This window comes from Mustelus asterias, unplaced genomic scaffold, assembly GCF_964213995.1.
Source record: "Mustelus asterias unplaced genomic scaffold, sMusAst1.hap1.1 HAP1_SCAFFOLD_503, whole genome shotgun sequence".
Taxonomy (NCBI): domain Eukaryota; kingdom Metazoa; phylum Chordata; class Chondrichthyes; order Carcharhiniformes; family Triakidae; genus Mustelus; species Mustelus asterias.
Window position 1 is genome coordinate 191,480 of NW_027590455.1, and position 27,411 is coordinate 218,890.

The 27,411-nt window shown below is 50.2% G+C and overlaps 1 protein-coding gene across 11 annotated transcripts in view; it reads right to left on the minus strand.

The window, feature by feature from the left end:
* Positions 1-26,289, minus strand: part of ahnak (AHNAK nucleoprotein) — a 95,873-nt gene extending 69,584 nt beyond the window's left edge. For all 11 annotated transcript variants that reach the window (XM_078204906.1, XM_078204908.1, XM_078204915.1 and 8 more), the window contains exon 1: positions 26,171-26,289. The gene's annotated coding sequence lies outside the window, so the exon portion shown is untranslated. The remainder of the gene's footprint in view (positions 1-26,170) is intronic.
* Positions 26,290-27,411: the final 1,122 nt, after the last annotated feature.

Below are 27,411 nucleotides of genomic sequence, written 5' to 3' on the forward strand. Positions count from 1 at the left end.
CAATTGAGGGGTGATGAGAAACAAGAATAGACTACACTGTACGTTTCATATCTGAAACGCTGTAAGAAGTAGAGACGTATGGGTAATAGGTACGGCACGGTAGCACAGTGGTTAGCACTGCTGCTTCACAGCTCCAGGGACCTGGGTTCGATTCCCGGCTCGGGTCACTCTGTCTGTGTGGAGTTTGCACATTCTCCCCGTGTCTGCGTGGGTTTCCTCCGGGTGCTCCGGTTTCCTCCCACAGTCCAAAGATGTGCGGGTTAGGTTGATTGGCCGTGCTAAAATTGCCCCTTAGTGTCCTGGGATGCGTAGGTTAGAGGGATTAGCGGGTAAAATATGTGGGGGTAGGGCCTGGGTGGGATTGTGGTCGGTGCAGACTCGATGGGCCGAATGGCCTCTTTCTGTGCTGTAGGGATTCTAAGATTCTAAGGATGGCTTGGCGAGAGAAGCAGGAGAGAATCAAGGTAACGACACGATATACGAGAAAGGAGACAACATGGATAGTTCTTTCCGAGAGATATGCAGCAGCAATGATGGGCCAAATAGCTTCCACCCGTGGCTGCGTGGGTTTCCTCCGGGTGCTCCGGTTTCCTCCCACTGTCCAAAGATGTGTGGGTTAGATGCATTGGCCTTGCTAAATTCTCCCTCGGTGTACCCAAACAGGAGCCAGTGTGTGGCGACTAGGGGAATTTTCACTGTAACTTCATTGCAGTGTTAATGTAAGACTACTTGTGACTAATAAATAAACTTTAACTGCTTTGAAATTCTGCAGTCCCCCACATGGAAATTGGATATCATCTCAGGAGTAATGCTGTTGACTAAATCCATTCCTTCCCAACAGATTGAACAGGGAAGAAATTCTTCCCTCCATCCTCAACTACCTTTCTCCTGCCATAATATCTACTAAATAAGGTAACATTCACCCCCCATCCCCATACGTAATTAACTGTAAACAATGTGTTTGTGCTTCAAATAGGACAAATGAAGTGATTGACAAAATGTCTGCCTTTAAAGAAACCTCTATGTTCACAGAGATTTTGGATTAATATGACCAAAGTCTTATAATAGAGTCCCTACAGTGCAGAAGGAGGCCCATCGAACCTGCAATGACAACATTCCCACCCAGGCCCTATTCCCATAACCCCAGATATTTACCCTGCTAATCCCCCTGACACTAAGGGGCAGTTTAGCATGGCCAATCCACCTAACCTACACATCTTTGGCACTAAGGGGCAATTTAGCATGGCCAATCCACCTAACCTGCACATCTCTGGACACTAAGGGGCAATTTAGCATGGCCAATCCACCTAACCCACACATCTTTGGTACTAAGGGGCAATTTAGCATGGCCAATCCACCAAACCTGCACATCTTTGGATACTAAGGGGCAATTTAACATGGCCAATCCACCAAACCTGCACATCTTTGGATACTAAGGGGCAATTTAGCATGGCCAATCCATCTAACCTGCACATCTTTGGACACTAAGGGGCAATTTAGCATGGCCAATCCGCCTAACCCACACATCTTTGGTACTAAGGGGCAATTTAGCATGGCCAATCCAACTAACCTGCACATTTTTGGATACTAAGGGCCAATTTAGCGTGGCCAATCCACCAAACCTGCACATCTTTGGACACTAAGGGGCAATTTAGCATGGCCAATCCCCCTAACCTGCACATCTTTGGATACTAAGGGGCAATTTAGCATGGCCAATCCACCTAACCTGCACATCTTTGGATACTAAGGGGCAATTTAGCGTGGCCAATCCACCTAACCCACACATCTTTGGATACTAAGGGGCAATTTAGCATGGCCAATCCACCTAACCCGCACATCTTTGGACTGTGGGAGGAAACCGGAGCACCCGGAGGAAACCCACGCAGACACGGGGAGAACGTGCAGACTCCACACAGACAGTCACCCAAGGCCGGAATCGAACCCGGGTCCCTGGCGCGGTTAGGCAGCAGTGCTAACGCACTGTGCCACCGTGTCGCCCACGCTCATTCATCATTTTGGGGGGCCCCCATGTCGTTTGGAGGTCCTGCTCCTAGGTGTTTCGCTGTAAATCTGTCCCTGTGAGCAACCTCACGGTGTCCCACACTGTTACTTCCCATCGTCAGAGGGGAGAAACACAGCAAGCTGCAGTAAACACAGGGGCGAGTCTTCAACCCAAAGCCAGCACGGACGATTGACTAACATGTAGAAACAAATCCACACTGCGCAGCTTGCTTTAACATGGAGTCACTCCTGGATTCAGTCTGGTCCGTGAGCAGGAGTCACTGCCGGATACATCTGAATTCACACTGGGCAGACACTCCTCTGACTTGGCTCCCACGTAAATGGTTAGGGGGTGAACACAGTAAGAAGTCTCACAACACCAGGTTAAAGTCCAACAGGTTTATTTGGTAGCAAATACCATAAGCTTTCGGAGCGCTGCCCCTTCGTCAGATGGAGTGGAAATGTGCTCTCAAACAGTGCACAGAGACACAAAAAATCAAGTTACAGAATACTGATTAGAATGCGAATCCCTACAACCAGCCAGGTCTTAAAGGTACAGACAATGTGGGTGGAGGGAGCATTAAACACAGGTTAAAGAGATGTGTATTGTCTCCAGACAGGACAGCTCGTGAGATTCTGCAAGTAAGATTCTTCCTGTTGCGGGAGCACTTCAGCAGTCACGGGCATTCAGCCTCGGATCTTCGGGTAAGCGTTCTCCGAGGCGGCCTTCACGACACACGACAGCGCAGAGTCGCTGAGCAGAAACTGATAGCCAAGTTCCGCACACATGAGGACGGCCTAAACCGGGATGTTGGATTTATGTCACATTATCAGTAACCCCCACAGCTTGCCTCCTGGGCTTGCAGAATCTCACTGGCTGTTCTGTCCGGAGACAATACACATCTCTTTAACCTGTGCTTAATACTCCCTCCACCCACATTGTCTGTATCTTTAAGATCTGGTTGGCTGTAGAGATTCGCATTCTAATTAGTATTCTGTAACTTGATTTTGTGTCTCTGTGCACTGTTTGAGAGCAGATTTCCACTCCATCTGACGAAGGAGCAGCACTCCGAAAGCTAATGGCATTTGCTACCAAATAAACCTGTTGGACTTTAACCTGGTGTTGTTAAAACTCTTACTGTGTTTACCCCAGTCCAACGCCGGCATCTCCACATTAGTGGGTGAGTACCAGAACTCCACCACAGCAAGAGCGCTGACCTCTTAGGAAGTCAAAATTGGGAGTGGGGAGGGGCGGTGGATGGAAGTAAAACATTTTGTTTAATCCCCTTCAATTTCTGTTTTCATTCCCGATTGGAGAAATCTCTCTGTGAGCCATGACGTGCGGAACTGGGATCTTCTGACCCTCTGCGCAGGGGAGAGATGAATCGATTTCAACACTGGCCCTCGTTAATAAGAAAAAAAATACCCCGGAGAGGAAAGAAAAAATGACTTTCTCCTTCCCGGCTTCCTCCGAATTGCAAGTTCCTTCTCTGCCCGTTTCCTCAACTCCCCCTGAAAGGAGAGCAAACTGCACTCCTCCAGTTAACATCAACAGGGCTCGGAGAGACAAGGCCAAGGAAAATAACACAGCTCCTTTCAGTTCGGCCGAGCCACAGACTCCCTTGACCTACATACAGTTTGTGGCAGAGCAGTTACTTGTTGACTATGTTTTTCAGACTTAATCCAAATTGAGAGCCGAGTTAGCCAATTTCTATTACGAAAAATCTGTTTTTTTTTACCGCCCCTTGCCTTTCCGTCGTGAAGACACCTATTCCCGCAAAGCTTTAGTCATGCGAGTTGTCTCTATCACAGATTACGAGAGGTGCGATCTTAACCGCCCATTCACGCCACGCTCCCGCTGCAGAGAAGACGGAAAAATTGGGCCAAATCTCCACTCAAAAGCTTTTTATTTATTAGTGTCACGAGTTGAGGCTTACATTAACACTGCAATGAAGTTACTGTGGAAATCCCCCTAGTCGCCCACATACTCCGGCGCCCGTTCGGGTTACACTGGCGGGGGGAGAATTTAGCACGACCCAATTTAGCACCCTAACCAGCACGGTCTTTCGGACTGTGGGAGGAAACCGGAGCACCCGGAGGAAACCCCACGCAGACACGGGACGGGAGAACGTGCAGACTCCGCACAGACGGTGCCGGGGATCAAACCCGGTTTCCCTGGCGCGGTGAGGCAGCAGCGCTAACCCGCTGTGCCCACCGTGCCTTCGCCGCGGCGGGATGGGAAAATTCCACCGGTTGATAAATCTTGGCCACGGCCATTTTAACATCTGCTGCCTGTGGGAGCATGCTGTGTACAAATTGGCAGCTGAATTTCCCACATTACAAAAGTAACAGCACTTTGAAAGAACTTGGTCGGCTGGAAGGCACCCGGGGACCATCCAGGACCAAGAAAAATGCCGCAGAAACCTTTCCTTCTTCTGCCCAGATTCTAAGATGGCTGACCCCTCGCTCTCCAATCTGGGTCTCCTGGGGTCTGAAATTGAATATTGTGCCACGTTAAAGAAACATTTTAAGCTCATCGTGGCTCGAACAGTGCTAAGGGCACCAACATTTGCCTGGTCTTCTTGCGCGCAAAGATTATAACTCTTGGAAGGTGAGGAGTTTGTTGGGGGGGGGGGCGGTGGAAATCAGGCCGGCCTCATTAACCACCCTCCTCTTCCTCTCTCTCTCTCCCTACGCCCGTCCACCACCACTCCACCATTCACAGTCTTTTATTTTATTCACTCGTGGGACGGGAGTGTCACCGGCTGACCAGCATCTATTGCCCATCTCTGAGGGTTGAGAGTCAACCACGTTGCCGTGGATCTGGAGCCACGTGTAGGCCAGACCAGGTAAGGAGGGCAGATTTCCTTCCCTAGAGTGAACCCGGGTCTGACAATCGACGATGGTTTCATGGTCATCAGTAGATTCTTAATTCCAGATATTTTCTTATTGAATTCAAAACTGGGTCCCCAGAACATTAGCCGAGTTTCTGGATTAATAGTCCAGAGGGATACTAGGCCATTGCCTCCCCTGACGAACTTGATACGTATAGATAGGCTGAAGAGGGTGGCCAGCCCCGACCTTGGAACACAGCGAGAGAGAGAAACCTAAGTTCAAGGAGAAACAGACTGAAAGCCAGTCGGAGTCAGGCATGGGAAGCTGAGGTAAGAAAGCACTGAAAACGCACTGCTCTCACAAGTATTTGTAAACAGATATTCAGAGGGTTCGCAGCTTAGCAAGCTATCCTCTTGCCCTGCCTCAGCACGGAAGGCCAACACACAAAACAGCAACAGCCAAATGGTGCACTGCGTTCCTGCGTGCCTCTGTTTATGATACCCAATGGCAGAGTATCAGGTTCCAGCCAGAGCTGGGGGGCAGGATAGAAGTGAGTCTCGTGGCTCCCCAGTGAACCTTCCTGGTCGGAGAGCATGTCAGGACTTCGAGGGAGTACTAACCGAGTTTTAATCCTCCCACGTTGGTGGAACAGACATTTAATTGCCAAAGTACATCCATAATCCGAGAGAGGTACTGGAGGGTGCCAGACACCAAGGATAGAGTTAACGCCTTCAGAAGAGAGATTTTTAAAAAAAACCATGGACAAAAAATGAAAAAAGGCAGGAATTTCATTGGAACACCATCACCTCCAGGTTGCCCTCCGAGCCACACATCACCCTGGACATTTATCATAGAATCATAGAATCCCTACAGGGCGGCACGGTAGCACAGTGGTTAGCACTGCTGCTTCACAGCTCCAGGGTCCTGGGTTCGATTCCCGGCTCGGGTCACTGTCTGTGTGGAGTTTGCACATTCTCCTCGTGTCTGCGTGGGTTTCCTCCGGGTGCTCCGGTTTCCTCCCACAGTCCAAAGATGTGCGGGTTAGGTTGATTGGCCAGGTTAAAAATTGCTCCTTAGAGTCCTGGGATGTGTAGGTTAGAGGGATTAGCGGGTAAATATGTGGGGGTAGGGCCTGGGTGGGATTGTGGTCGGTGCAGACTTGATGGGCCGAATGGCCTCCTTCTGCACTGTAGGGTTTCTATGATTTCTATGAGTACAGAAAGAGGCCATTCGGCCCATCGAGTCTGCACTGTACGGCGGTCGCTGCGTGAGGTCAGGATTACAAAACCCCACAAAGAATATCCTGCTGTTTTGCTAAAATTACCTCTCCCCTTCCCAAAGACCAAACAAAGAACAATACAGCACAGGAACAGGCCCTTCGGCCCTCCAAGCCCGCGCCGCTCCCTGCTCCAAACTAGACCATTCTTTTGTATCCCTCCATTCCCACTCCGTTCATGTGGCTATCTAGATAAGTCTTAAACGTTCCCAGTGTGTCCGCCTCCACCACCTTGCCTGGCAGCGCATTCCAGGCCCCCACCACCCTCTGCGTAAAATACGTCCTTCTGATATCCATGTTAAACCTCCCCCCCTTCACCTCACCTTGAACTTAATGACCCCTCGTGGACGTCACCACCGACCTTATGCTTATAGAGACCTATAAGATAATGAAGGGGCCGGATAGGGTAGAGATGGAGAGATTCTTTCCACTTAGAAAGGAAACTAGAACTAGAGGGCACAGCCTCAAAATAAAGGGGGGTCAGTTTAGGACAGAGTTGAGGAGGAACTTCTTCTCTCAGAGGGTGGTGAATCTCTGGAATTCTCTGCCCACTGAAGTGGTGGAGGCTACCTCGTTGAATATGTTTAAATCACGGGTAGATGGATTCCTGATCGGTAAGGGAATTAGGGGTTATGGGGATCAGGCGGGTAAGTGGAACTGATCCACTTCAGATCAGCCATGATCTTATTGAATGGGGGAGCAGGCTCGAGGGGCTAGATGGCCTACTCCTGCTCCTATTTCTTATGTTCTTATGACCTGGGAAAAAGCTTCCCTATCTATGCCTTTCATAATTTTATACACCTCTATTAGGTCACCCCTCATCCTCCGTCTTTCCAGCGAGAACAACCCCAGTTTACCCAATCTCTCCTCATAACTAAGCCCTTCCATACCAGGCAACATCCTGGTAAACCTCCTCTGCACTCTCTCTAAAGCCTCCACGTCCTTCTGGTAGTGCGGCGACCAGAACCGGGCGCAGTATTCCAAATGCAGTATTCCCGCTCACCTTTGTCAATCTATCACTGAAAATCTTATTGAATTGGGGATCCGTCCTGTATATAATGTCTTCATTGCATGACTCCCCTCTATTCTCCTGTGCTTTGTGCTTGTGAGTTCTCTATGGCCACACGGACAGGCAAATCTAAAATATCTGTGAGTTAACAGTACTCCAGGAATAGCATTCGTTGATGGATTCTGTTATTGAGACAATGGCTGCAGCAGCTGTTCCCTTCAGTGCTTTTTTTTCCCCCTCTTCTGTGGCACGTAGAGAGACACTGGGCAGGATTCTCCGGCCGCGCGCTCCCCAAGACCAGAAATTCCCACCCTGAGCTCAATGGACTTTTGAATGGTCCGCCAAGTTTCTGTCCCGCCCGCTGCGATTCCTGCAGCGTGCCACACGGGAGAATTCATTATTCCTATTTCACTACGTCTTCTCCCTTGAAGGGTCTGATTCCTAGTCGTTTGGTAGTACAGAGCTTGAGAGAATTACTGAAAAGAGAGACATGCTGTTGAAGCTTTTTGTCCTGCACTCATCAGGACAGATTCGCAAGAATACCAACAGCAACCTGTGTTGCCCGAGAAGAGAGTGCTGAAATAAAGAGGCATATTGTCAAAGCTTTTCATCCGGTGTTATCCTTTCATCCAGTATAAATTGTTGTTAGGTTCCCTTTTCAAGTTGCATTCTTGCAAGTCTGTCCTGATGAGTTGCAAGGCGAAAAGCTTCGACAGGATGTGTCTTTTTCAGCAACACGTTTCGATTCCGGTTCAGGTGGAGGACACCAGTTGAGCCACACTTCACGCTTTGGCAGGATGTGTCACCGATGGGAGGGATGTCGCCGAGGGTGATGTTTTCACCCTGTGTCCAGCTTCCAGCGATCAGGAGCAGGAACTATCCCCGATTCCCAGCAGCCGTCATTAGCTGGCTCCCAGCTCCAATGAACTAACCCCAAGGAAATACCAGGAATTGAACCTTTCTGTGTAGCTACAGCCCGTAGCGCTCTGCATCGTCACAGGGCATGCAAACGGGCTATGAATATTCAAACGGGATCCGAAAGGGGGGTTGTTATTTTCAGACGATGCCTCAGGAAGGTGTCACAGTTGGAATGGATTGCACAGAATGATGGTGGTATTTGTGGCGAGGGAAGGTGTCTTTGCGGTTTGGCGGAGCCCCGGGGCTGCGGGGGTGGGGGGGGGGGGGGGGAAGGGGAGGGGGGTGATCCTTAGAAACCGGCAGTGGTTGTAGCACAGTGGGTTAGCACTGCTGCTTCACAGCTCCAGGGTCCCGGGTTCGATTCCCGGCTCGGGTCACTGTCTGTGTGGAGTTCGCACATTCTCCTCGTGTCTGCGTGGGTTTCCTCCGGGTGCTCCGGTTTCCTCCCACAGTCCGAAAGATGTGCGGGTTAGGTTGATTGGCCAGGTTAAAAATTGCCCCTTACGAGTCCTGGGATGCGTAGGTTAGAGGGGTTAGCGGGTAAAATATGTGGGGGTAGGGCCTGGGTGGGATTGTGGTCGGTGCGGACTCGATGGGACGAATGGCCTCCTTCTGCACTGTAGGGTTTCTATTAAAAAAAAGTATTTACAGGGGCTTCCCTGTATGCAGCTAGTTGGCGTACGCCAGTGCTTACCAGAGAGTAACATTCGAAATCACAAAACTTAAAGTTTATTTATTTGTCAGAAGTTGGCTTACATTCACATTGCAATGAAGTTACTGTGAAAATCCTAGTCGCCACACTCCGGCGTCTGTCCGGGTAACACCGAGGGAGAATTTAGCACCCTAACCAGCACGTCTTTCGGACTGTGGGAGGAAACCGGAGCACCCGGAGGAAACCCACGCAGACACGGGGAGAACGTGCAGACTCCACACAGACAGTGACCCGAGCCGGGAATCGAACCCGGGTCCCCGGCGCTGTGAGGCAGCAGCGCTAACCAAATATAAACTCCGTATGGTGGTGTGTTAAAAAGCATCCGACAGTGCGCTGTTTGTACCTGTGTGGAGCACAAACACACCAGCAGGGACTGGTTGGGCCGAATGGCCTCTCTCTGTGCTGTAAATACTTTGTCATACCCAGTCTGCCAGCGCTTACATATGACTTGTCAGTGGCCTCAGTTGTTTAAATTATTTTTAAAAGGAGTACACGTTATAAAAATTATGTGGTTAATGAATTAGACTATTTACAAAATTATGCTCAACCTTCTCCTGCTATTCTAAGGCTGCCAAGTTTACGTTTAATAATCTCTGCTCTTAGCTTTTACACAACTCTAGTCGCAAGTACACTCCACGCTGTCTAGTCTCAGAAGCTCATCAGCATTTAGCACGAGTTCCTCCTGTAAAACAGTCGCCACTGTTATGCAGGCAGACCACTGCAGCCATTTTGTGATCGGGACCAACAGTCCAACATAAAATGAATGGCCAGCTCATCTGTTTTCAAGCGGTGTTTGTTGAAAGAGAGGAATGTTGGCTGGAGGAGCGGCAGGTCCCCTGCTGTCCTTTGCGACGGCACCCTGGGACCCTTCGACGTCCATCCTCCCCCGATCTGGCGGATAGATGGAGCCTTGGTCACAGGCTACGTGCGAGAGGCAACACCTCCCAACAACGCGGCACCCTCTCCAATGCCAGCCTAGACCCGTGGGGGTCAAGTGTTTCAGAGAAGCAGAATGTAACGGCCTCTGCTTCTCCGTAGAAAATGTAATGACCATCCAACAACACACTCACGGCAGGAACACTATTTTGACATGAGCAGCCAACAGCTAAAAACCTGACAAGTTCAAGCAGCATTTTAAGTACCTCTTTCTGACGATCTTATTATTTTGACAGACCATTAGAACATAGAACATAAGAACATAAGAAATAGGAGCAGGAGTAGGCCATCTAGCCCCTCGAGCCTGCCCCGCCATTCAATAAGATCATGGCTGATCTGACGTGGATCAGTACCACTTACCCGCCTGATCCCCATAACCCTTAATTCCCTTACCGATCAGGAATCCATCCATCCGCGCTTTAAACATATTCAGCGAGGTAGCCTCCACCACCTCAGTGGGCAGAGAATTCCAGAGATTCACCACCCTCTGGGAGAAGAAGTTCCTCCTCAACTCTGTCTTAAACCGACCCCCCTTTATTTTGAGGCTGTGTCCTCTAGTTTTAACTTCCTTACTAAGTGGAAAGAATCTCTCCGCCTCCACCCTATCCAGCCCCCGCGTATCTTATAAGTCTCCATAAGATCCCCCCTCATCCTTCTAAACTCCAACGAGTACAAACCCAATCTCCTCAGCCTCTCCTCATAATCCAAACCCCTCATCTCCGGTATCAACCTGGTGAACCTTCTCTGCACTCCCTCCAATGCCAATATATCCTTCCTCATATAAGGGGACCAATACTGCACACAGTATTCCAGCTGCGGCCTCACCAATGCCCTGTACAGGTGCATCAAGACATCCCTGCTTTTATATTCTATCCCCCTCGCAATATAGGCCAACATCCCATTTGCCTTCTTGATCACCTGTTGTACCTGCAGACTGGGCTTTTGCGTCTCATGCACAAGGACCCCCAGGTCCCTTTGCACGGTAGCATAGAACAGTACAGCACAGAACAGGCCCTTCGGCCCACGATGTTGTGCCGAGCTTTGTCTGAAACCCAGATCAAGCTATTTCCTCCCTATCATCCCGAAGTACTCCATGTGCCTATCCAATAGCTTCTTAAATGTTCCTAAAGTGTCTGACTCCACTATCCCTGCAGGCAGTCCATTCCACACCCCAACCACTCTCTGAGTAAAAAACCTACCTCAGACATCCTTCCTATATCTCCCACCATGAACCCTATCGTTATGCCCCCTAGTTACCGCTCCATTCACCCGAGGAAATAGTCTTTGAACGTTCACTCTATCTATCCCCCTCATCATCTTATAAACCTCTATCAAGTCTCCTCTCAACCTCCTCCGCTCCAAAGAGAAAAGCCCAAGTTCCCTCAACCTTTCCTCATAAGACCTACCCTCCAAAACCAGGCAGCATCCAGGTAAATCTCCTTTGCACTCTTTCCAGTGTCTCCATTCTTGGCACTCTCTTCCCCAACCACCTTGTCCCCTTTACCACAGTCCAGTCCCAGCAGTTAAGAGAGCTTCTCTCTCTCCCTGTTCCTCTCCTGAAAATTATGCCTTCAGCTGGGGTACAGGTTCCCAAAGGACACCCACCACCTTACCCTAAGCGCCCATTATTTGGTAGACAGTGAATGCCACAGAGCTGCTGGGCTATGGAGGACGTCACAAACAAAGAGGGTGCCCACGTGCTTGCCCCTGAAGAGTCACCAGACCAGAAAAATCGGGAGCCCCTCACAGAAAACTCCAGGTTGTGTTGGGTGGGGTGGGATCTGCAGTGGAGTGGTTTTGATTAGGCTAGAGGTAAAATGATCAAGCCAGGCTTCTCAATCCTGGACGCTACACAGTGGTCCCCTGCAGGGAATTGTGTGGAAGAAACTGGGCGGCAGTGTGATGCCACCTGTGGTTGAATAGCCAGGAACACTCATTATAGCGACCACACAGGAATGATGGTATAAATACTGGAGGGGAGCTGAACCCAGGGGACGGGTTTCCACCAGCTTCATCGGGAGAGGAAAGTTAGGGAAAAAAGTTCAGGAGTAAAGTTGACAGTAATTAGAACTCAGAGAGAGCCACTTTAATAAGAGCCACTCAATGTCCACAGGAGTTGCACTGAACTTGAGCAAGACTCTAGTTCAAGACCGTCACAAAACAAAAGCATTTGGTAAAACAAAAACGCGGCAGATTCTGGAATAGCAGGAAGTGCTGGAAAGACTCAATCCGGTCTTGTCCGTGGAGAGAGAAACAGAGTTAATGCCTCGAGTCGAAAATTAAGAACAGGGCGACACGGTAGCGCAGTGGTTAGCACTGCTGCTTCACAGCTCCAGGGTCCCGGGTTCGATTCCCGGCTCGGGTCACTGTCTGTGTGGAGTTTGCACATTCTCCTCGTGTCTGCGTGGGTTTCCTCCGGGTGCTCCGGTTTCCTCCCACAGTTCAAAGATGCGCGGGTTAGGTTGATTGGCCAGGTTAAAAATTGTCCCTGAGATGCGTAGTTAGAGGGATTAGCGGGTAAATATGTGGGGGTAGGGCCTGGGTGGGATTGTGGTCGGTGCAGACTCGATGGGCCGAATGGCCTCCTTCTGCACTGTAGGGTTTCTATGATTTCTATGAGAAGAAGAATCATGTTCAGCTCGACAAGTTGACTCTGTTTCTCCCTCCACAGATGCTGCCAGACCTGCTGAGTATTTGCACCACTTTCTGCTTTTATCATAAAAGCGTTTTGTGCTTTATGATGTCCAAGTAATCCAGACACGGGTAACACATTGGCAGCTTGAGAATGTTGTTGGAACAACTCCACCAACGGCACCGAGTTTCACAACTGCTCCCTATCCCAAGGGACAGCTCTTTTGACCTTGTTTACAGCCCAGTATGCTATCTGAAGTCCTTTCGCTATATGACTGAAACGGTGCCGTCTGCAATCATAGACTCATAGATGCCCGACAGTGCAGAAGAGGCCATTCGGCCCATTGAGTCTACACCAACTCTCTGATAAGAGTATCTTATCTAGGCCCTCTCCCCCGCCCTATCCCACACATTGACCATGGCCAATCCACCAAACCTGCACATCTTTGGACACTAAGGGGCAATTTACCATGGCCAATCCACCTAACCTGCACATCTTTGGACACTACAGGGGCAATTTACCATGGCCAATCCACCTAACCTACACATCTTTGGACACTAAAGGGGCAATTTAGCATGGCCAATACACCTAACCTGCACATCTTTGGACACTAAGGGGCAATTTAGCATGGCCAATCCACCTAACCTGCACGTCTTTGGACACTAAGGGGCAATTTAGCATGGCCAATCCACCTAACCTGCACATCTTTGGACACTAAGGGGCAGGTTAGCATGGCCAATACACCTAATCTGCACATCTTTGGACACTAAGGGGTAATTTAGCATGGCCAATCCACCTAACATGCACATCTTTGGACACGAAGGGGCAATTTACCATGGCCAATCCACCTAACCTACACATCTTTGGACACTAAGGGGCAATTTAGCATGGCCAATCCACCTAACCTGCACATCTTTGGACACTAAGGGGCAATTTAGCATGGCCAATCCACCTAACCTGCACATCTTTGGACACTAAGGGGCAATTTAGCATGGCCAATCCACCTCTCCCACACATCTTTGGACACTAAGGGGCAATTTAGCATGGCCAATCCACCTAACCTGCACATCTTTGGACACTAAGCGGCAATTTAGCACGGCCAATCCACCTAACCTGCACATCTTTGGACACTAAGGGACAATTTACCATGGCCAATCCACCTAACCTGCACATCTTTGGACTGTGGGAGGAAACCGGAGCACCCACAGGAAACCCACGCAGACACGGGGAGAACAATGCAAACTCCACACAGTGGCCAGAATCGAACCCAAGTCCCTGTCGCCATTAGGCAGCAGTGCTAACCACCGTGCCGCCCTATATGATTCAGCAGGTCTCATCAGGAAGAGCCATTGTAATTTGCCTCAACGTCCCACAGAATACGCCGGAGAAAGAGAGGAAGAAACAGCCAGGAATTTCCGGAGGCTCCCGCCAAACAGGACCCACGGACGTGGGCCTTTGAGAGACACAAGACTGGGTTGGCCGTGACCTCCCTTGACCCCCAACCCTTTGTCCAAACAGTCAGTCAACCCACTGCCGAGGCTGCTGCTGTGGTGCGGAGGACAACCTGGGCTGCAAGCAAGTGACATCCCTGTGCCCCAGCTTGAGGGGCCATGAGAGAATGGACCAAAATACAAAATGGCTTCCACATCTTGAAAGCACCACCATTTTGTCATGTTGACAAAAAAGCTGTAACTATAGCTGGCTCTAAACCTCAAAATTCTCCCATTTTAGATCTACATGCATTTAGTTTCCATTTTGTAGCAAGTTCAGGTCTGTCTCACCTTAATCCTTGAAAAATCGAAAAGCTACCACAGTACAAAAAAAAAAGGTCACACAAAATCTCGGGGCTCAGGTCCTGTAAAATTCCTGTTTGCTATTTCAAGAGTCGTCGCTCACGGGTTAAAACACCGAAAGGAAATTTTTAACGACTTTGTATTCCGAGTGGTTAAACGATAGCAAATAGCTGAAAACATTACCCCCTCCAATACCACCCCCGCAGTTTAACAAACCCCAGAGGCAAGGTTCTACAGAAGTCTCTTCACCAAAAAACTGGCAGTAACTATTCACAAATCGTTTCCCACAGTCAAGGTTCCAAAATATTCTCACGCAATGTCACTCAAAAAAAAAAATTATAACTTTTTTTTCGTCAATTGCTTTGGGTAGTTGGTTAGATTCTAAAATAAGACAACGGGGAATCTTGAGTTTTATATCTGCTGTTTTGTTTTTTTTTAAACTCACTTCCCACTCTATTCAAATGTTGTCACATTCCCAAATCTCCTTGTTCACGGATCTTCTCGCTGAACCCAGTACATTTCTTTGAAGACACTTTCTTGCGTCTTCATAGCACCTCGTCCCAGATCTCAGGGGTGTCTCAAAGGGGATCAAGTTCTGAAAAGTTATTTCACACAAGACTGACAGCAACGAGAACTTGTCTGCAATGTGGGAAAATGTCCCAAGGCGCCGCAGAAGAGAACATTCAAAAACTGACAGCGGGCAAACAGAGAAGATATTGGGACAACCAAAGGGCTTCCAATAGGATGTGCAACCTGCTGGTTGAGGGGTGAATGGTGACCTCTTTAGTACTGAGACAGTGTATTTTTCTGACAAGGGTTCTAATCTTGCCCAGAAAACAAATCCATCCCCCTTTTCAGCAAAATACACGGTCTCAGTACTCCAAACTCTTTACAAGGAATACATATTTCCTGTGGCTTTTTTTTTTGACAGCTTCACATTTTTCTCAAACATTTTGGGGCGGCACGGTAGCACAGTGGGTTAGCACTGCTGCTTCACAGCTCCAGGGACCTGGGTTCGATTCCCGGCTCGGGTCACTGTCTGTGTGGAGTTTGCACATTCTCCTTGTGTCTGCGTTGGTTTCCTCCGGGTGCTCCGGTTTCCTCCCACAGTCCAAAGATGTGCGGGTTAGGTTGATTGGCCAGGTTAAAAATTGCCCCTTAGAGTCCTGGGATGCGTAGATTAGAGGGATTAACGGGTAAAATATGTAGGGATATGGGGGTAGGGCCTGGGTGGGATTGTGGTCGGTGCAGACTCGATGGGCCGAATGGCCTCTTTCTGTACTGTAGGGTTTCTATGATTCTATGATTTCTATGACTTCCCGATGTGAGTAGGCTCCGCCCACTCCCCCTACTGGTGGGAATCACATTCGCCCCCCCCCAAAAAAAACAAGCACCATTCTCTCCAGTTTTCACACTCATTCGGCACTTTTCTTTGGTAAGATCCCCCACCCTGTCCCTCTGTCGCCATATCTGTATCAGTGTTCTCGGTGTGTGTCTCACACAGGGTTTGCGTGTCACTCAATAACTGCGATGCACTGCAACTTTCAAAGCCTGGGTCTAATCTCGGTTTCCTTTCGCAGCTCAGCGTCTGTGTTTCTGAGTAACGATGAGTGGAATTTTCCCATTTGGAGGTTAAAGGCGGAGGTGGGCGACTCTGGCAAAGTTGGTCCTGTGGGGCGGCACGGTAGCACAGTGGTTAGCACTGCTACTTCACAGCTCCAGGGTCCCGGGTTCGATTCCCGGCTTGGGTCACTGTCTGTGTAGAGTTTGCACATTCTCCTCGTGTCTGCGTGGGTTTCCTCCGGGTGCTCCGGTTTCCTCCCACAGTCCAAAGATGTGCGGGTTAGGTTGATTGGCCATGCTAAAATTGCCCCTTAGTGTCCTGGGATGTGTAGGTTAGAGGGATTAGCGGGTAAAATGTGTAGGGATATGGGGATAGGGCCTGGGTGGGATTGTGGTCGGTGCAGACTCGATGGGCTGAATGGCCTCTTTCTGCATTGTAGGATTTCTATGACATTTCTATCATAGAAACCCTACAGTGCAGAAGGAGGCCATTCGGCCCATCGAGTCTGCACCGACCACAATCCCACCCAGGCCCTACCCCCACATATTTACCCGCTAATCCCTCTAACCTACGCATCCCAGGACTCTAAGGGCCAATCAACCTAACCCGCACATCTTTGGACTGTGGGAGGAAACCGGAGCACCCGGAGGAAACCCACGCAGACACGGGGAGAACGTGCAGACTCCACACAGACAGTGACCCAAGCCGGGAATCGAACCCGGGACCCTGGAGCTGTGAAGCAGCAGTGCTAACCCACTGCGCTACCGTGCCGTTCCGTGCCGTACCGTGCCGTTCTATGACCGGAATAGCCAGATTCAGTGCTTGGAGGCTCATTGGAGGCAAGTTTCCCCCCTCCGACTCTCCTCGCTGGCCAGCAGCTGATTCGGCCACCCGCCGCCCTCAGCCGAGGGGTTTGAAGGACATGGCACCCTCTTGAAACACCCGTCCAACACACTCTTATCCCTGGCTCCAGCCCAGCTGTCTCCACCAGACCGTGCAGAATGTCAGCAGCCCCCAAGGAAAAGGTTAGCAACCTCAAGTTCGGCCGCATTTGGAATACTGCGTCCAGTTCTGGTCTCCACACTACCAGAAGGACGTGGAGGCTTTGGAGAGAGTACAGAGGAGGTTTACCAGGATGTTGCTTGGTATGGAGGGGCTTAGTTATGAGGAGAGATTGGGTAAACTGGGGTTGTTCTCCTTGGAAAGACGGAGGATGAGGGGAGACTTAATAGAGGTGTATAAAATTATGAAAGGCAAAGATAGGGTGAACGGTGGGAAGCTTTTCCCCGGGTCGGTGGTGACGTTCACGAGGGGTCATAGGTTCAAGGTGAAGGGGGGGAGGTTTAACACAGATATCAGAAGGACATATTTCACACAGAGGGTCATGGGGGCCTGGAATGTGTTGCCGGGCAAGGTGGTGGAGGCGGACACACTGCGAACGTTTAAGACTTATCTAGACAGCTATATGAACGGAGTGGGAATGGAGGGATACAAAAGAGTGGTCTAGTTTGGACCAGGGAGCGGCGCGGGCTAATTGTTCCTTGTTTCTCGTGGAAGTGGAAATGACTAGGGTTGGGAAGCATTTTCCGATCAGGGCCATTGTGATCTCCTGGACTCGTTTCGATCGCCTCAGGGGGTCGGAGAGGAATTTCCCAGATTTTCTTTTCCCCATATTGGCCCTGGGGTTTTTCACTCTGGGTTTTCGCCTCTCCCTGGAGATCACATGGTCTGGAATGGGGTGGTGGGGGTGAGTTAATAGGTTGTAATGAACAAAGCATCGTAGCTGTGGGGGACAGCTCGGTGGATAGGATATTGGTATGTAGATAGGCTGGAAAATTGGGCGGGGATCCTGGATTCAGGATTCAATCCTGGACTGGGGAGCGGCGCGGGCTTGGAGGGCCGAAGGGCCTGTTCCTGTGCTGTATTGTTCTTTGTTCTTTGTTCAAGAAGAAGTCTGTTCCTCGATTCAACCGCCCACCAACGAGTCCATCACCTGCGAGGCGTTCGTGCCCCATTTGGACCTCTACCCACTGCACCGGAAGTCTTCATTCGCCCCCTTCCAGCAAACGATCTGGTATCCCTTAGTCTCTCTTGTTTGTGAACTTCTCATGTCGGGCTCCATCTTCCCGGGAACCTCAATCTTCCATTGGTCTTCCTTCTGAACCCACTTCCTTGCCCCTCGGCTTGCCATTGTGAGTTCTCACCCTTTCGCTCCACCTCCTTCTAAATTGCTCCCCTTGTATTCATTCAGCCCCCCTCCCCCCCGCTCGGTCAAACTTCAGACCTTTGTTAAAACATTGGCAACATGAGTCCCCCTGTTCAGATAAACACTGCTGCGTGATACCACGGCAAGGAGATCCCTGTACTCCCCAACCCCGGGCGCAGTACTAATCCGACCCTGTGAGACAGGAGGGTCCATGGGTCCAGCAGCATGGTACTATCCATGAAGACCAGCTCAGCAGGGACCCAGTTCCAGCAGAGTGGTGGACCCTGCATCAGGAACTGTGCAGCACTCGGGCAGAAAGGTTTTGTTGCACTGGCCCCAAAGTCTCTGGTGAACTGTGGTCCACCATGCACTCACCACTCATTAGTAATCGGGTTTGGCGCTGACCTCAGTTCCTGCTGGCATGATGCAAGATTGAGAGGCCTGATTGGGACGCTGCTCTAATGAGCAAGATGCAAATGAATGCAAATGTTGCGCCACCTCCTGGGGGAAGAGTAACCCGCCTTGAGCCCACCATCGGGAGAATTGCAACGTGATTTTACACCAAGGGGGGGGTTTCAGACGTTTTGGCTCAGGCCAAGTTCACTGCATCCACCTGCTGGTTGGGGGAATTCCCCCTTTTGTCTTTTCAAGTTCCTCAGCGCATTGTGTATTGTTCCGTATCTGTGTACGTTCTTCCAGAGGGTCATGAGTCTCTGGAACTCTCTCCCTCTCCACGGCAGCACAGTTACAGATGTACAGTGCCGTGTGGACGGCACAGAGGTTAACACTGCTGCCACGCAGTGCCAGGGACCTGGGTTCCACTCTAGCCTTAGGTGACTGTCCATGTGGCGTTCAAACATTCTCCCGCGTGTCTGCGTGGGTTTCCTCCGGGTGCTCCGGTTTCCTCCCACAGTCCAGAGATGTGCGGGTTGGGTGGATTGGCCGTGCCAAATCGCCCCTTAGTGTCCAAAGATTTACAGGTTTGGTGGATTCGCCATGGTAAAGGCACAGGGTTAGAATGGAAACTAGAACTAGAGGGCACAGCCTCAAAATAAAGGGGGGTCAGTTTAGGACAGAGTTGAGGAGGAACTTCTTCTCTCAGAGGGTGGTGAATCTCTGGAATTCTCTGCCCACTGAAGTGGTGGAGGCTACCTCGTTGAATATGTTTAAATCACGGATAGATGGATTCCTGATTGGTAAGGGAATTAGGGGTATCAGGCGGGTAAGTGGAACTGATCCACTTCAGATCAGCCATGATCTTATTGAATGGCGGGGCAGGCTCGAGGGGCTAGATGGCCTACTCCTGCTCCTATTTCTTATGGAGATGGGGCAGACGGGAAGCCCTTTTGGAAAGCCGGTGCAGATCTGATGGGCCGAATGGCCTCTTTCTGCACTGCTCGGATTCTATTCTTGATTAACAGGGGTGGGGGAGGGTTGTTGGGCAGGATTGTAGTCTTGAAGTCACGATCAGATCTGCCAAGGGCTTAGTGGATGGCATGGAGCAAGTTGGGGGAGCCGAGTGGTCTACTCCTGCTCCTAATTCATGTTTGCATGCCTCAGTGCCTGTGTTTCTCAGTAACTCTGGAGTTACTGATGGAGTTATGGAGAACTTTGGTGAGGCCACAGCTGGAGCACTGTGTGCAGTTCTGGTCACCACATTATAGGAAGGACGTGATTGCACTGGAGGGGACGCAGAGGAGATTCACCAGGATGCTGCCTTGGTCTAGTTGGACCAAGGAGCGGCACAGGCTTGGAGGGCCGAAGGGCCTGTTTCCTGTGCTGTACTGTTCTTTGTTCTTTGTTCTATGGAGCACTTAAGTTATGAAGAGAGGTTGGATCGGCTTGGGTTGTTTTCGCTGGAGCAGAGAAGACTGAGGGGGCGACCTGATTGAGGTGTTCAAGATTAGGGTTAGACAGAGTGGATAGGGAGCAGCGGTCACTAATGGATGACACTAAAGTCGGTGGAGTTGTGGACGGTGCGGAAGGATGTTGCAGGTTACAGAGGGACATAGATAAGCCGCAGAGCTGGGCTGAGAGGTGGCAAGTGGAGTTTAATGCAGAAAAGTGTGAGGTGGTTCACTTTGGAAGGAGTAACAGGATTACAGAGTACTGGGCTAATGGTAAGATACTTGGAAGTGTGGATGAGCAGAGGGATCTGGGTGTCCATGTGCATAGATCCCTGAAAGTTGGCACCCAGGTTGATCGGGTTGTTAAGGCGGCGTACGGTGTGTTAGCTTTTATTGGTAGAGGGATTGAGTTTCGGAGCCAGGAGGTCATGCTGCAACTGTACAAAACTCTGGTGCGGCCGCACTTGGAGTATTGCGTACAGTTCTGGTCGCCGCATTATAGGAAAGATGTGGAAGTGTTGGAAAGGGTGCAGAGGAGATTTACTAGATTTGCATAGATCCCTGAAAGTTGGCACCCAGGTTGATAGGGTTGGTATTTGCACTCCCTGGGGAGTGCCGGGTATGGTGGGAAGATCGTATGAGGAAAGGCTGAGGGACTTGAGGTTGTTTTCGTTAGAGAGAAGAAGGTGACTTAATAGAGGCATCCAAGGTGATCAGAGGATTAGATAGGGTGGACAGTGAGAGCCTTTTTCCTCGGATGGTGATGGCCAGCACGAGGGGACATAGCTTTAAATTGAGGGGTGAGAGATATAGGACAGATGTTAGAGGTAGGTTCTTTACTCAGAGAGTAGTAAGGGCGTGGAATGCCCTGCCTGCAGCAGTAGTAGACTCGCCAACATTAAGAGCATTCAAATGGTCATTGGATAAACATATGGATGATACTGGAATAGTGTAGATTAGAGGGGCTTTAGATTGGTTCCACTGGTCGGCGCAACATCGAGGGCCGAAGGGCCTGGACTGCGCTGTAATGTTCCCCTCAGTTGAAGAGTCAGTTACGAAGGGACACAAGTTAAAAGTGAGGTTTAGGGGGGATTTGAGGAAAAATATTTTTACCCAGAGGGTGGTGAGGGTCTGGAATGCACTGCCTGGCAGGGTGGTGGAGGCGGGAGGCCTCACATCCTTTAAAAAGTACCTGGATGAGCACATGGCGCGTCTTAACATTCAAGGCTATGGTGCCAAGTGCTGGCAAGTGGGTTTAGGTGGGCGAGTCAGGGCATTTCATGCGTCGGTACAGACTCGATGGGCTGAAGGGCCTCTCCTGCACTGTAGTATTCTGTGAACGCTGTCTTGCTGCGTTCTTCAATGCCTGTGTCTCGGAAGGTCTCTCGGTGTGTGTGTGTGAGTGTGTGTCTGCCTTTCTCCAAGTCTGCCTGTTCCGAATTAACTTTCATTGTCAGCTCTCGCCGACAAGTTAATAATCTTTCACCCTCAACATCGCTCGCCGAGGACGAAGAAGTGGGTCCTCACCCCCCTCGTACATTTAAAACTGCACAGAATCAAAGGATGATGGCCAGAAACCTAAACCACAAAAACATTTCTCAAAAATTCCTGGAACAGATCAAGCTTGAACCTGGGGAGTGCAAATACCCAAAGCTCAGAGATATTAACACTGTAGGGCATGCCTGCTGGTTCAGAGTGGTGTTATCTTTTGATGTCTGTGTATTTAATCACATAAATAAAAAATCCAGGAAGGTACTGGCAAAAAAAATGTGTAAATGCGATTTGGCATGTCAAAGTTATTAAAGTTTATTTGTTAGTGTCGCAAGTCGGCTGGCATTAGCACTGCAATGAAGTTACTGTGAAAATCCCCTAGTCGCCACACTCCTGTTCTGGGTTACACTGAGGGAGAATTTAGCACCGTCTTTCGGACTGTGGGAGGAAACCGGAGCGCCCGGAGGAAACCCACGCAGACACGGGGAGAACGTGCAGACTCCGCACAGACAGTGACCCGAGCCGGGAATCGAACCCGGGGTCCCCGGCGCTGTGAGGCAGCAGCGCTAACCCGCTGTGCCAGCCAAGCCTGGTCATGGGGCGGGTGGGGACGATCGACTGAGTCGCAGAAGTGTGACAGTTCAGGAGGCCAGTCGGCCCATCGAGTCTGTTCTAGCTTTCTGACTGAGCAATTCACACAGTGCCGTTCTCTCCGCCCCCATCCTTTTCGGATGACCTTTTCGGAAAGCCTCGACTGAAGTTGCCTCCACCACACCCGCAGGCAGTGTATTCCAGACCACTGGATCATCGCTGCGCTCTAACCCTGGGTCAGGTTGCTAATATTCATGGAAATCTGACGGAAAGGCAGGGATCCAGTCACCGCAGCCCAACCCAATGGGTTGTGCGGCCGACTAACGCAGTCACCTGGCCTATCGATGAGAGTTCGCGCCGTGAGTGTCTGGAGACCAGAACGAAATACAACAGGACCCCCTCCGCCCCCCCCCCCCTCCCCCGGCCGAACAGAATCCACTGGGAGTCTCCCCCAACCCCCACGGCGGGGGAGAGCTACCCACGTCAGCTAAAGTTGTCCCCTTTGCTGGCTCATCCTCCAGTGAAAACTATTGCACGAAAAAGGACCAGTTAACCACACACTGCAGAAATATCACCGCGTCCCCTTCCTGTGAGACGTGTAACTTTCCCTGCCCAAAGCGACGACCACTCTCTCTGCCCTCTCTCCCCCCCCTCCCCTTCATGCAACAGCGTCTGAACAGTTGTGCGACTATTCAGCTCGGTGGGGCATCACAGCCAAGCCTAATCTCCCTGGAAAGACGGAGGATGAGGGGAGACTTAATAGAGGTGTATAAAATTATGAAATAGATAGGGTGGACGGTGGGAAGCTTTTTCCCCAGGTCGGTGGTGACGTTCACGAGGGGGGTCATAGGTTCAAGGTGAAGGGGGGGGGAGGTTTAACACGGATATCAGATATTTTACACAGAGGGTGGTGGGGGCCTGGAATGCGCTGCCGGGCAAGGTGGTGGAGGCGGACACACTGGGAACGTTTAAGACTTATCTAGATCGCCACATGAACGAAGTGGGAATGGAGGGATACAAAAGAATGGTCTAGTTTGGACCAGGGAGCGGCACGGGCTTGGAGGGCCGAAGGGCCTGTTCCTGTGCTGTATTGTTCTTTGTTCTAATCCTGCCTTTGAGACCTCAGCACTGGCAGCAGAGGGCTCTGGATGGTGCCCTTTGGGTGTGGAGGCGGGGGTAGGTTAAGGATATGATATCTAACCCCCTCCATCCCCCCCAACTCTGCCAACCTAGCCCATGGGTCACGATGAACATGTGACGCCTCCTACTGCCGCATTCCCTGCAGTACAACAGCTAACTGGTTACAGGGTGGGGTTGTTCAGCTGTAGAGCACACTGTCGTGTACAGCTCGCCACTGCATGGGGTGGGGAACTATCGCAAATATGACTTTGAAACTCCGCCAAACACCCCTCCACATCCCTCTCAAGCCCACCAAGTAATCAACTGGACGTTTCCACAGCCCAGTGGCCCGCAACCGAACCACCAACTTCAACCAAAAGTCTCGCCAGGGTTTGGACAACCGTGGTGGGGTAGACTCTCCGAACCTTGTCCATATGGAGACGGATCATGAGGCACGGAGGGAGTGGGGGAGGGAGCTTCGATGCTTTAAAAAAAAATCAGCCATCCTCCTTCTTTTGCTGGCTCCCATTCCAGATGCAAAAAAAAACCCATCAAAGGTAGCGCCCAGCCTACAAGTGCCAACAAGCTGGCATCACCCTCTCTGGAGTGCTGCAGGGTCGCCAGGAGCTAACATGTGTTGGGTGGAGGAAGAGACTGGGCTCCCCCCCACCTCCTCCCCTCTCCTGCAAGTCACTCTCCACCTCCCTGATAGAGGGTGGGGTGGGTTAAATTTGAACACAAGCTTCCCAAAGAGCAGGATTGGGGAAAAAGCTTCCCACCGTCCACCCTATCTATGCCTTTCATAATTTTATACACCTCTATTAAGTCTCCCCTCATCCTGCGTCTTTCCAGGGAGATTAGAGAAATCATAGAAACCCTACAGTACAGAAAGAGGCCATTCGGCCCATCGAGTCTGCACCGACCACAATCCCACCCAGGCCCGACCCCCATATCCCTACATATTTACCCACTAATCCCTCTAACCTACGCATCCCGGGACACTAAGGGGCAATTTCAGCACGGCCAATCAACCTAACCCGCACATCTTTGGACTGTGGGAGGAAACCGGAGCACCCGGAGGAAACCCACGCAGACACGAGGAGAATGTGCAAACTCCACACAGACTGTGCCCCAAGCCGGGAATCGAACCCGGGACCCTGGAGCTGTGAGGCAGCAGCACTAACCCACTGTGCTACCGTGCCGCCCTTCACTCCCCACAAAAGCAGTGCACTGCCAAGACATCTCACTTCAATGCATCAATCCCCTCTCCCCACCCCAACACCCCCCCCACTTCCAAAATAAAACCCTATATATTAATCACCAGACAGGCTCTGAAAAATTTGCAATAGACATTTTTTTGGGTTAAAAAAAACCAAACCGTATCCCGATCGGATGGGATACACCGCTTTCTGCAGTCGAAAAAATAACAAACAGGCGGGTTATACAATCCTTGCACACTTAACGTTTGCACGACTCCCCAAAAGAAAAAAAACCCCGACCAGCGCAACATGCAGAGTGACACACCCTTAACACATTCAGGGAACTTGGTTGTTTCCCTCGACTCGCACGTCTGTGCAAAAACAATGTTTCGGGAGGGGGGAGTATCATTAACTCTTTTTTTTTGTCTGTTTAAACAACCAGGGGCCACCGACACAAGTTTTCAATTGATTCTCATTTCCATTAACCCCATATTCTGCCCTGAGGTGGATTAGGGAGGGGTGGCATTAAGTCAGAAAGCAACAAGCCAACCAACCAAGCGACAAAGCTCCCCAAAAGTGGTCCCCATTACAAAAATAAATACTGGGGGGGGGGGGAATCTGAAGTTAAAAACTGCTGGAAAATACTCGTCTGACTTGCTGAGCATTTCCAGCATTTTCCTCCCCCTCACATACAAATAATTCTGCCAACCTGTATTCCAGTCAAATGTGGAGTTGGTGTCAAATGCCAGTGGCAAGGAGATTCTAAAAACTCCTTTAAACTTTATTTTTAATCTCCCTCTCTCTCTCAAAGAGAGAAAAAAAAAGTTTGCCCAAGAGTTTGAAGGTAGATTTTCGAGCTGGAGGGTGCTTCAAGGGTTTAAACGCCCTCCTGCAAACCTTCAAAATAGTATTTTGCAACTTTGGAGGGTTCGATACACAATCCCTCGGTATCTCGCGGAGTTGTCGGAGTGCCATTTGTTTAATCTTCAAATAGCCTCGCCACACCCACTGTAGGATTTTTTTTTTCACTTCTCCTCCTATCTCTCGCACAGATTTAAAGCCACCCTTGTTCTCCCACTCTCTGTGGATCTCGTCCCTTCAACTTTATGTGAAGTTCTGGAGTGCTCTCTCTCTCTGCATCTGGTCCCTTCAAATGATGTGAAGTTCTGGAGTGCTCTCTCTCTCTCTCTGTATCTGGTCCCTTCAAATTATGTGAAGTTCTGGAGTGCTCTCTCTCTCTCTCTCTGTATCTGGTCCCTTCAAATTATGTCAAGTTCTGGCATGGTTACATTCCCCCCCCCCCCTCCCTCTCCTTCCTCTGCCCTCCCCTCTTACACACAAGCAAAAAAAAAGTCATTTAAGTTACTCTGTCTTTCCAACCACAGGCAAGAATTCCAAGGTTCAGATCCCTGGCTCAATGCCCAGAGACTTTGGGGGGGAGAGACGGTTTTTCCTTTCCTCCCTTTTCCACACACACCCATGTCAAACACCATGCCTAAACCTTTCCTTTCCTTTTAAAAAGAAGCCCCTTAAAACTTGTCAACAACCCCCTTTTCCCCCATGCAAAAACCTACATGTCCCATTCGTTTCCCGATGGCGAAAGTCTCCAAGTTTAAACCCCCCACCTTGCGCGCTGCCACAAGTTAAGTTTTAAAACAGAAAGTTCTGACACCTATCTAGAAATAATTTACATGTTCAGATCCTTGCGTAGCTGCCTCCTTTTTTTCTGCAGTGGCTCTGCAAACTTTCCTGAGGCGGGGTTCAGTTCATATTTTTTTTGTCCACGCACTCCAGGCAGCTTAAAAAGATCCACGCCCACGGTGGAACTCAACTCTGTCCAAAAAACAGCCACCAACAGCTGGAAGTAACTTATTTCAAAAAAACTTTTCCAAACTTTCTGACAACTTTGCAACTCCAGGAACCAGTCGCTGAATCATTTTTCCTTTCCTTTCTGCAAATCTTAAGCTAAATACAATTTTTTCCCCCCCTCCAGCAAAATTTGTACATATCTCTTACAGATCTCTCTCTCTATTTGAATTACCTGGTGGCAGCGATTTGTACGCTAAAGCCCCCGCCGTCTCATGGTGCAGGGGGCACCCAATGCTTGTGTGGAATAGCCCGTTATTGAATCCAGCACTCTTAGTGTAGCTCCAGACTCCCAATGCTCGATAATAAAGCTCTACTGTTACAGGGTTGGGTTCTTGTACACTATCGGGTGTGTCCTTTAGGGGTGGAGACTCGCTCTCCGTGCTGTGGGACTGAACCAGGAGAGAGCTTACATCAGGGATGTGTCAGAGCAGTCACGTGCCTGGCAAAAAACCCACCTCTCGAAAAACAAAACAGCAACAGAATACCAGATCAGACCCTGAGGGGCACAGCACAGTCTCAGTCTCGCCGTGTCTACCAGGACACATGGGCGGGCTACAACCTTCTGCCATGTCTACCAGGATCTTCGGGGAAGCGTTCTCCAAGGCGGCCTTCACGACGCACGACAGCGCAGAGTCGCTGAGCTGAAACTGATAGCCAAGTTCCGCACACATGAGGACGGCCTAAACCGGGATGTTGGGTTTATGTCACACTATCAGTAACCCCCACAGCTTGAACAAAAGAACATAAGAAATAGGAGCAGGCGGCACGGTAGCACAGTGGTTAGCACTGCTGCTTCACAGCTCTAGGGTCCCGGGTTCGATTCCCGGCTCGGGTCACTGTCTGTGTGGAGTTTGCACATTCTCCTCATGTCTGCGTGGGTTTCCTCCGGGTGCTCCGGTTTCCTCCCACAGTCCAAAGATGTGCGGGTTAGGTTGATTGGCCGTGCTAAAAAAAATTGCCCTTAGTGTCCTGGGATGCGTAGGTTAGAGGGATTAGTGGGTAAATACGTAGGGATGTGGGGTAGGGCCTGGGTGGGATTGTGGTCGGTGCAGACTCAATGGGCTGAATGGCCTCTTTCTGTGCTGTAGGGTTTCTAAGAGTCTATTCTAAGAGTAGGCCATCTGGCCCCTCGAGCCTGCCCCGCCATTCAATAAGATCATGGCTGATCTGAAGTGGATCAATTCCACTTACCCGCCTGATCCCTATAACCCCTAATTCCCTTACCGATCAGGAATCCATCTGTCCGTGATTTAAACATATTCAACAAGGTAGCCTCCACCACTTCAGTGGGCAGAGAATTCCAGAGATTCACCACCCTCTGAGAGAAGAGGTTCCCCCTCAACTCTGTCCTAAACTGACCCCCCTTTATTTTGAGGCTGTGCCCTCTAGTTCTAGTTTCCTTTCTAAGTGGAA